At 42.7% G+C, this 9664-nt stretch overlaps 1 long non-coding RNA gene across 1 annotated transcript; it reads right to left on the reverse strand.

Annotated features, from left to right (window-relative positions):
* Positions 1–1796: 1796 nt before the first annotated feature.
* LOC121004890 lies at positions 1797–5141 on the reverse strand. The gene is made up of 2 exons (XR_005779839.1): positions 5057–5141; positions 1797–2273 (listed from the first exon to the last, which is right to left on the reverse strand). It is a non-coding gene; the product is annotated as an uncharacterized LOC121004890 (long non-coding RNA).
* Positions 5142–9664: the final 4523 nt, after the last annotated feature.

The raw sequence follows: 9664 nt of genomic DNA on the forward strand, positions 1-9664 counted from the left end.
GTCTAGAGTTGAGAAAAACTAGTCTACAGTATTAAAGAAGACAGGGAGGTTCCAATGTTTGAAAGAGGCTAGATATCCAGATGGCTAAGAATACATAGCAAAATAATGGCATCACACCAAGAAAATCCCAACTTAGCAAATATGGAGAGAGACTGCAGACTTGTTGATTGCTTTGTCTGCACTTAGGTTTCAGCAGGCTGAAACTCTTTGCCATTCCTGCGGTAAAAGTTATAGCTGTGGCCACTGCTTTCACCTGCTGGACCTCATGCCAGGTTACTGGGAAACTTCTGTACTACATCTAATACACATATACAGCTGCTTTATGATGCCTAGATGCTCTAGGGATTGTTTAACCAACAAGTCTGTAGATACCAAGTCCAATGTTTTATACTGTACCCACTGAGCCTCCATTTCATTCACTTTTACTTACACAGATGAGGGCATCAAAGATATACAGTATATCTTCAAGTGGCAGATTTTTTGCACACATTTCTGTGAAAAATTCATTCTATGCATCAAAACGGAATTGTTCCTGCAGCAAGCACATGAGTATTTGCCCCATTCTGATAGACAGTCAATAAATCTACCGTGTGGGAAATAATTGTAATTTATACATCTGATGCCTCACCCTAAATCAACTGATAAGTATGTGACAGATTAAGGGCTTATGCACACGACAGTATTTTGCGTTCAGTATACTGGACGTTTTTGGGTTCAGTATGCGGAACATATACTGAACCATTCATTTCTATGGTTCAGCAAAAAATACTGAAGTGTCTCCGTGTGCATTCCGTTTCCGTATTTCCGTACCGTGAAAAGATAGAACATGTCCTATTCTTGTCCGCAAATCACGGTGCTTGGCTCCATTCAAGTCACTGGGTCCGCAAAAAAAACGGAACACATACGGAAATGCATCCGTATGTCTTCCGTATCCGTTCCGTTTTTGCGGAACCATCTATTGAAAATGTTATGCCCAGCCCAATTTTTTCTATGTAATTACTGTATACTGTATATGGCATACGGAAAAACGGAAAGGAAACGGAAACACAACGGAAACAAAAAACGGAACAACGGATCTGTGAAAAACGGACTGCAAAACACTGAAAAAGCCATACGGTCGTGTGAAAGAGGCCTAAGGGAAAAAGTTAATTCCAGGAGTCCAGATGCCAAACCCATGAGAGAACGGTTTACCAGTTTTTCTGTATAGCTTCAGCACCAGAACCACAGGTCCACTGTGTGTAGAGACAAAGCTAGTTACTGGAGCACTGCTCCCGCTGAAGTGAATAGGAGCAGCTCTGAAATAACCAGCTCTGTTCGCAACAGACAATGGACAGATCTGTAGTTCGGCCATCAGAGCTACTGCAGAACAACTGGTTGCCGGTTGTGCAGGGGGTCAGGCCCCTGCGAATCAGAAATAGGCTATCAATCTAAAAAGGACCAGGCAACCCCTTTAACCCCTGAGAACAGAAGCAGAATTTGGTAAGATCTTGGAAGGGTAAATACCACACACAATTATAAAAAAAATAAAAAAATAAATCACACAATGTATTTATGTAAAGTTGTTATAGGGAGAGAGAGAAAATACAGCCCATACTGTAAATACAAAGTTATTCTACAGGACCTAATTATATATGACCAAATTAGATATAAACTGTAGGTCAGATGACCAGTATGTATGGGATATAGACTTTTAGACTGTCCATGGTCTATCAGTTGACAACTGCTTTTGGTAGTTTTTTAATGACCTTTTAGGGGGAACCAGAGTGTCACTGAGTCCTGGCTTTTTTCGCTTTCCCTTATCACTTTGAGGTTCCTCAACTTGTTCTTCCCCACTTGCTAAACTTTGCATCTCTAAGACTTTATTGCTTGAATTATTTCCAACGATCGGTCGCTGTGAAAACGCAGTACTTCCCTGAGGCAAGTCACTACCATGGCTGTATTTGCATTTGGTTCCATAACGACATCGCCCATCTCTCTGGTAAGCAAGACAGACACCTTTTCCACCCCTTGCCCAATTGCCATCACTCAGTTTGACATGTCTTTCTAAGATGCTTAGCTGTGCCTGCTTCTCATCTTGGAATGGGTTTGAGAACACACTGCTGGAACTCAACCCACTCTGGTTACTAAGACAAGGAGCAGGGAGCCTGAAAGAGGGCAAGGGAGAAAGAGGAGATGCTGGAGGTTCCTCTGCCTTATCTTTGTTATTAGTGTTTGCTTCTTCTTCACTGCTGGAAGTTGCATCTGCAAAGAAACTTGACTTGGATGGAACTAGGCTGAAACAAAGTAAGAAACCAGTTACATTGGGAAAACTTTATATTGTAGTACTGTGTCGAAAAGACTAATTTATACTGTTTTTTAATAATTTCATATCATCATCAAAACAGGGATAAGCAATCATTTAATTTGCTAATGAGAGGGATGTTGGTTGGGGACTGGACAACTGCTTATTACTGAATGAATAAACTAAAACGTTTTCCCATAAAAGATGGCTACATCATTGGTCAACTAGCAGATGGGGTTCCCAACAAAATCAACAATGAACATATCCTAGTGCCTTCACAGAATAAGTCTATCAGAATAATTTTGCATGGAAGCATAATATAATGTCATTCGATATATAGGATATTGTTGGAAACTGTAAAGAACCTACAATGTAGAAAAAAAAAAAAAAAAATGCAAAAGAGAAGTTTGGCTTGGCTATACAAATAGGAGAGATTTTCCATAATAAATATTAAGTCCAATTTCTGGAGCAAGTTTATGCATCAACACTCAAATGGAACAGGGGGTCCTAAAGTTTTTTTGTTCCTACTCTACTCCAATGATTTCTTTATTTGCTACCATTGCAGAAAAGGTGTTTTCATCACCAGGTAAAACGGAAATGAGGCCCACTTTGATAAGAACCCCAAAGAAACAAAACTGACTGTCTCATGGTATGTACAGGTGAAACTTGAAAAATTAGAATATTGCGCAAAAGTTCATTTATTTCAGTAATGCAACTTAAAAGGTGAAACTAATATATGAGATAGACTCCTTACATGCAAAGCAAGATATTTCAAGCCTTTATATGTTATAATTTCAGTCTCATGTCTCTCATCTTTCTCTTGGCAATGCCCCATAGATTCTCTGTGGACGTCAGGTCCGGCAAGTTTGCTGGCCAATCAAGCACAGTAATCCCATGGTCATTGAACCAGGTTTTGGTACTTTTGGCAGTGTGGGCAGGTGCCAAGTCCTGCTGGAAAATGAAGTCGCCATCTCCAAAAAGCTGGTCTGCGGAAGGAAGCATGAAGTGCTCCGAAATCTCCTGGCAGATGGCTGCGTTGACTCTGGACTTAAAGGGTTTCTGTCATGGGAAAAATCGTTATGTAGCTGACTGACATTAGCCATGTGCTAATGTCAGCAGTACATAACAGTATGTTTGTTAAGTCCCTGCCTGCCGCCGTGCTCTTAAAAAACAGACTTTTAAATATGCTAATGAAGACATAGGTGCTATGAGGGCGTTGCTGCAGCACCTAGAGCTTGGTCTACTTGTCTTTTTGCACGCCCACTTGATTGATGTCCTTCTTCTCTGCATCGTCGTCATAATCCCGCGCCTGTGCCGTTCCGTTTAGTATTCGGCACAGGCGCAGTGAGTGAAGGATGCTCGGCTGCTGCCAGGCAGGCCTGCCGAGGAGGCCTGTGATGTAATCGGCGCAGGCACAGTGAGGAAGCTGGCAGCAGCCGAGCGTCCTTCACTCACTGCGCCGAATACTAAACGGAACAGCGCAGGCGCGGGATTATGAGGGCGATGCAGAGAAGAAGGACGTCAATCAAGTGGACGTGGGCGTGCAAAAAGGCGAGTAGACCGAGGCTCTAGGTGCTGCAGCAACGCCCTCATAGCACCTAGAGGCTTCACTAGCATATTATAAAAGTCTGTTTTTTTAAGAGAACGGCAGCAGGCAGGGACTTAAACATACTGCTGACATTAGCACATCGCCAATGTCAGTCAGCTACATAACGATTTTTCCCATGACAGAAACCCTTTAATGAAGCACAGTGGACCAACACCAGCAGATGACATGACTCCCCAAATCAACACAGACTGTGGAAACGTCACACTGGACTTCAAGCATCTTGCATTGTGTGCCTCTCCATTCTTCCTCCAGACTCTGGGTCCTTGGTTTCCAAATGAGATGCAAAAGTTGCTCTCATCAGAAAAGAGGACTTTGGACCACTGAGCAACAGACCAATTATTTTTTTCTTTAGCCTACGACATTTGAAGCCTATGTCCAGGATCCGTGTGTATGTGCTGGCTTTTGATGCACTAACTCCAGCCTGAGTCTACTCCTTGTGAAAGTCCCCAACACTTTTGAATGGCCTTTTCCTGACAATCATCTCCAGGCTGCAGTCATCCCTGCTGCTTGTGCACCTTTTTCTTCCACAATTGTCCCTTCCACATAACTTTCTATTAATGTGCTTTGATACAGCACTTTGGGAACATCCAACGTCTTTTGCAATTACCTTTTGAGACTTTCCCTCCTTATGGAGGGTGTCAATGGTGGTTTTCTGCACAACTGTCAGGTCAGCAGTCTTTCCTATGATTGTAATTCCTACTGAACCAGACAGAGACAATTTAAAGGCTCAGGAACCCTTTGCAGGATTAATTAGCTGACTAGAGTGTGACACTTTGATCCTAGAATATTGATCCTTTTCACAATATTCAAATTTTCTGAGATTGTGACTTTGGGGTTTCATAAGCTGTAAGCCATAATCATCCAAATTATAACAAATAAAGGCTTGAAATATCTCGCTTTGCATGTAATGAGTCTATCTCAGGGGTGGCCAACCCGCTGCTCCTTACAACTTAATTTGCGGCTCCTCCTCTCTGCAGCGCTGTCTACATATGCGGCTCACATGGGAGCGGGCCAGCTAATCAGTGGCGGATTATTAAAGTAGGCACCCCCGGGCCTGTTTTCTTTATGGGGCCAACGCTGCCCCAAACGTTCTCATTGGTTTGGTGTCACAAAGTGTAAAGCGCAGCACTGCCGAGAGTTGCAGTGCCACGCTAATAAGTACTCACAGCAGGCCTACAGTGATAACGTCCTGACACTTGACTTAACGTTCTGTGCGGGACTTAATCAGCCCCGCCTCCTTGCTGGCCTAAAGTACAGGAGCAAGAAGAGAAGACTTTAAGGGTGGGTTTACGGGTGAACACATTGCTCACTGTACTGAACGCTCGCTGGACAACTTCTGCAACCACAGTGCTGCTTCAAGCTTGCAGGTCATCAGTTCTGCCAGCAGGCTTGTTGTGCATTTTCATAAATATACAATGTCATCTAATGATATTATAGCCAAAATGAATGCTCATTGCCTTTAAGAGTGAAATCAGCATGAACCAAAGTCCTGTTATGTGGCTGAAGGACAAGATGAGTTCATGGCAAGTTCAGTTTATATAAGAATAATTGTGAATATGAACGGACAATTGCATTTTAAAGTTATTGCTAAAGATAATGGTTTATCTATGAGGAGTATACTGGCTTTTTCATACATGTCTGTCTGAAGGGAACAATGTTGTTTCATGGATAAGCTGTGACAAGATAAGAATTTATATCCTTGAGGCACACCTACTGTGTGAGCTTCAATTCATATATTCATAATTAAATTATATATATTTCTGTATCGTATATTTCGTTTTACAACATATTTTAACCAATAATTCGTATAATGTGTCATTTATGTGTAACAATGTATCGATTTATATATATACAGTACAGACCAAAAGTTTGAACACACCTTCTCATTCAAAGAGTTTTCTTTATTTTCATGACTATGAAGGCATCAAAACTATGAATTAACACATGTGGAATTATATACATAACAAACAAGTGTGAAACAACTGAAAATATGTCATATTCTAGGTTCTTCAAAGTAGCCACCTTTTGCTTTGATTACTGCTTTGCACACTCTTGATGAGCTTCAAGAGGTAGTCCCCTGAAATGGTTTTCCAACAGTCTTGAAGGAGTTCCCAGAGATGCTTAGCACTTGTTGGCCCTTTTGCCTTCACTCTGCGGTCCAGCTCACCCCAAACCATCTCGATTGGGTTCAGGTCCGGTGACTGTGGCGGCCAGGTCATCTGGCGCAGCACCCCATCACTCTCCTTCATGGTCAAATAGCCCTTACTTTCAAAGTTTTCCCAATTTTTCGGCTGACTGACTGACCTTCATTTCTTAAAGTAATAATGGCCACTAGTTTTTCTTTACTTAGCTGCTTTTTTCTTGCCATAATACAAATTCTAACAGTCTATTCAGTAGGACTATCAGCTGTGTATCCACCTGACTTCTCCTCAACGCAACTGATGGTCCCAACCCCATTTACACTGCGTGCAGAATTATTAGGCAAATGAGTATTTTGACCACATCATCCTCTTTATGCATGTTGTCTTACTCCAAGCTGTATAGGCTCGAAAGCCTACTACCAATTAAGCATATTAGGTGATGTGCATCTCTGTAATGAGAAGGGGTGTGGTCTAATGACATCAACACCCTATATTAGGTGTGCATATTTATTAGGCAACTTCCTTTCCTTTGGCAAAATGGGTCAAAAGAAGGACTTGACAGGCTCAGAAAAGTCAAAAATAGTGAGATATCTTGCAGAGGGATGCAGCACTCTTAAAATTGCAAAGCTTCTGAAGCGTGATCATCGAACAATCAAGCGTTTCATTCAAAATAGTCAACAGGGTCGCAAGAAGCGTGTGGAAAAACCAAGGCGCAAAAGAACTGCCCATGAACTGAGAAAAGTCAAGCGTGCAGCTGCCAAGATGCCACCAGTTTGGCCATATTTCAGAGCTGCAACATCACTGGAGTGCCCAAAAGCACAAGGTGTGCAATACTCAGAGACATGGCCAAGGTAAGAAAGGCTGAAAGACGACCACCACTGAACAAGACACACAAGCTGAAACGTCAAGACTGGGCCAAGAAATATCTCAAGACTGATTTTTCTAAGGTTTTATGGACTGATGAAATGAGAGTGAGTCTTGATGGGCCAGATGGATGGGCCCGTGGCTGGATTGGTAAAGGGCAGAGAGCTCCAGTCCGACTCAGACGCCAGCAAGGTGGAGGTGGAGTACTGGTTTGGGCTGGTATCATCAAAGATGAGCTTGTGGGGCCTTTTCGGGTTGAGGATGGAGTCAAGCTCAACTCCCAGTCCTACTGCCAGTTTCTGGAAGACACCTTCTTCAAGCAGTGGTACAGGAAGAAGTCTGCATCCTTCAAGAAAAACATGATTTTCATGCAGGACAATGCTCCATCACACGCGTCCAAGTACTCCACAGCGTGGCTGGCAAGAAAGGGTATAAAAGAAGAAAATCTAATGACATGGCCTCCTTGTTCACCTGATCTGAACCCCATTGAGAACCTGTGGTCCATCATCAAATGTGAGATTTACAAGGAGGGAAAACAGTACACCTCTCTGAACAGTGTCTGGGAGGCTGTGGTTGCTGCTGCACGCAATGTTGATGGTGAACAGATCAAAACACTGACAGAATCCATGGATGGCAGGCTTTTGAGTGTCCTTGCAAAGAAAGGTGGCTATATTGGTCACTGATTTGTTTTTGAATGTCAGAAATGTATATTTGTGAATGTTGAGATGTTATATTGGTTTCACTGGTAAAAATAAATAATTGAAATGGGTATATATTTGTTTTTTGTTAAGTTGCCTAATAATTATGCACAGTAATAGTCACCTGCACACACAGATATCCCCCTAAAATAGCTAAAACTAAAAACAAACTAAAAACTACTTCCAAAAATATTCAGCTTTGATATTAATGAGTTTTTTGGGTTCATTGAGAACATGGTTGTTGTTCAATAATAAAATTAATCCTCAAAATTACAACTTGCCTAATAATTCTGCACTCCCTGTATAAGTCAAGAAATCCCACTTATTAAACCTGACAGGGCACACCTGTGAAGTTAAAACCATTTCAGGGGTGTACCTCTTGAAGCTCATCAAGAGAATGCCAAGAGTGTGCAAAGCAGTAATCAAAGCAAAAGGTAGCTACTTTGAAGAACCTAGAATATGACATATTTTCAGTTGTTTCACACTTGTTTGTTATGTATATAATTCCACATGTGTTAATTCATAGTTTGATGCCTTCAGTGTGAATCTACAATTTTCATAGTCATGAAAATAAAGGAAACTCTTTGAATGAGAAGGTGTGTCCAAACTTTTGGTCTGTACTGTGTATATATATATATATATATATATATATATATATATATATATTACACCATGTATGTGTCATCTAGAATGTATCCTATAGAAGATACTGTCACTACCAGAGCTTTGGGACGTTCTCACAGCTCTGTTTCTCCACCCCTGTGATGATGTCACTACTAGAGCTGGGAGGAGTTCTCACTACTCTGTTTACTTTTGGTTTCTTTCACCACAGCTGTTCTTCATGTGTTTGATTTCCCTCTCTTTATGTTACCCCTCCTCCTATGATAGGATGTGGATTATAGTTCTCACTTCAGTTGTAGCTCTTGGTTTAGTTTCTTCACTTGTAGCTATCAGTTCACTGGACCTGTGTTCTGCTGCAGCTAGCACTCCGGATATTGCCAGCCTGTCCTTTGATCCGTCTTCTCTGTGGCTGCAACACCTTCAGCTAAGTCTGCAGACATTGTTGTGTTCCTGTTTGTTTTCTGACTGGATCTGAGGTGGCCACAGTTCCCTCCATATACTGAGTAGGGCACTGGTGGCCGTGCCCCTTCCACTATTGTAGGGGTTACAGTGGTCATTAGTCTTAGGCACGTGGGCATGCCTCGTTCCGCCATTGGGATCCGGGCATGTGCTTTAGCAGAATAGGGAGAGCGTTGAGGGTCGGACAGGGGTCACCCTTTATCCTCCCTAGTTCTGGGTCCAGTCAGTTGCTCTGTACTGTGTATTTCTATTGTTGCTCACATACAGCCGTGACATTATAATCCACCAAAACCGTCCTTTTTTGACATGGATCCGCTTTCTGACCTGGTTGACCGCATGCAGGGTCTTTCTTTGGAAGTAGCGGATCTCCGTCAATCTATGACCCAGCTTCAAGCATTGGGCCCTGCTCCGGCTCATGGAGTCTGTTGCGAGCCAAAGGTCTCACTTCCGGAGACGTTCTCCGGGGGCAGTGAGAATTTTGTTCGTTTCAGAGAGGCATGCAAACTCCATTTTTGCTTGTGTTCTCACTCTTCTGGTAATCAGGAGCAGAGGGTGAGGATTGTCATTTCCCTGCTCAGGGGTAATGCTCAGACTTGGGCTTTTTCGCTGCCATCAGGGGATCCCTCCCTTCGATCCGTGGAGGGATTTTTTGTGGCCCTGGGGCAGATTTATGATGACCCGGATCGTGTTGCTCTGGCCAAATCTAACCTACGTGTTTTATGCCAGAACAAACGGTCTGCGGAGCTTTATTGTTCTGAATTTCGGAGATGGGCAGCTGATTCGGGTTGGAATGATGCTGCACTCCGGAGTCAGTTCTGTCATGGTCTCTCGGAGAGATTAAAAGATGCGTTTGCTTTCCATGAGAGACCAACGTCCTTAGAGTCTGCCATGTCATTGGCGGTACGCCTTGACAGGCGTCTAATGCCTCGTTTCCACTGAGCGGATCGGTTCGGTACGGTTCGGTACGGTACGCTATTTTGGGTGTTTCCAT

The sequence above is a fragment of the Bufo bufo genome, chromosome 6 (genome assembly GCF_905171765.1).
Source record: "Bufo bufo chromosome 6, aBufBuf1.1, whole genome shotgun sequence".
Classification (NCBI taxonomy): domain Eukaryota; kingdom Metazoa; phylum Chordata; class Amphibia; order Anura; family Bufonidae; genus Bufo; species Bufo bufo.